Source organism: Seriola lalandi, unplaced genomic scaffold, assembly GCF_002814215.2.
Source record: "Seriola lalandi dorsalis isolate HSWRI2012SDOR001 ecotype SW California unplaced genomic scaffold, Sedor1 jcf7180002054987, whole genome shotgun sequence".
NCBI classification, from domain to species: Eukaryota; Metazoa; Chordata; class Actinopteri; order Carangiformes; family Carangidae; genus Seriola; species Seriola lalandi.
In genome coordinates this window covers 28,417-28,909 of record NW_019525536.1, presented here as the reverse complement: position 1 = coordinate 28,909, position 493 = coordinate 28,417, and the positions used below count along the sequence as shown (strand labels likewise).

Genomic DNA, 493 nt, shown 5'->3' with positions numbered 1-493 from the left:
GTGAGTATTCGGGGCAGCAGGACGGAGTGTGTGGGACTGAGTCTGAATAAACGACAGTGTGTGTTCATGATAATGAAGGAACATGTCACCCAGTGACACAGTGTGGTTCACTGATGTCTTTTAACATGGAGCTCTATGGCTCAGAGGAATAACTTCTATCAGGCTGTGATAGGTTTGGCTCTGCACATGGGATTTATTGCTGATAAGAAAAATATGGACAATCACCAGACTCAGCGCTCAACCTGAACTGATTCTATTTACTGCATTTAGTAACTTTACTCGTGAATCTGGTTTCCTCATTAATTATTCATCACCTTTGTTAACAAATCCAAATGCTGTTGGTCAAACAGTGTCTACAGTGAAGCTCTGACATGTGAAACTCTTCATCATTCAGGCTGTAAAATGATCCTGCAAACTGCTGTAAACTCTGTTAGATCCCAGCTCATCAAGGTTCACCACACCACCCTTTAATTACTGATGTCTTTAAATCTCT

General features: G+C 41.4%; 1 protein-coding gene across 9 annotated transcripts in view; it reads right to left on the bottom strand.

Annotated features, from left to right (window-relative positions):
- LOC111647379 (protein NLRC3-like) overlaps positions 1-493 on the bottom strand; it is a 99,936-nt gene that overhangs the window by 84,452 nt on the left and 14,991 nt on the right. The gene's annotated exons all lie outside the window — the stretch shown is intronic.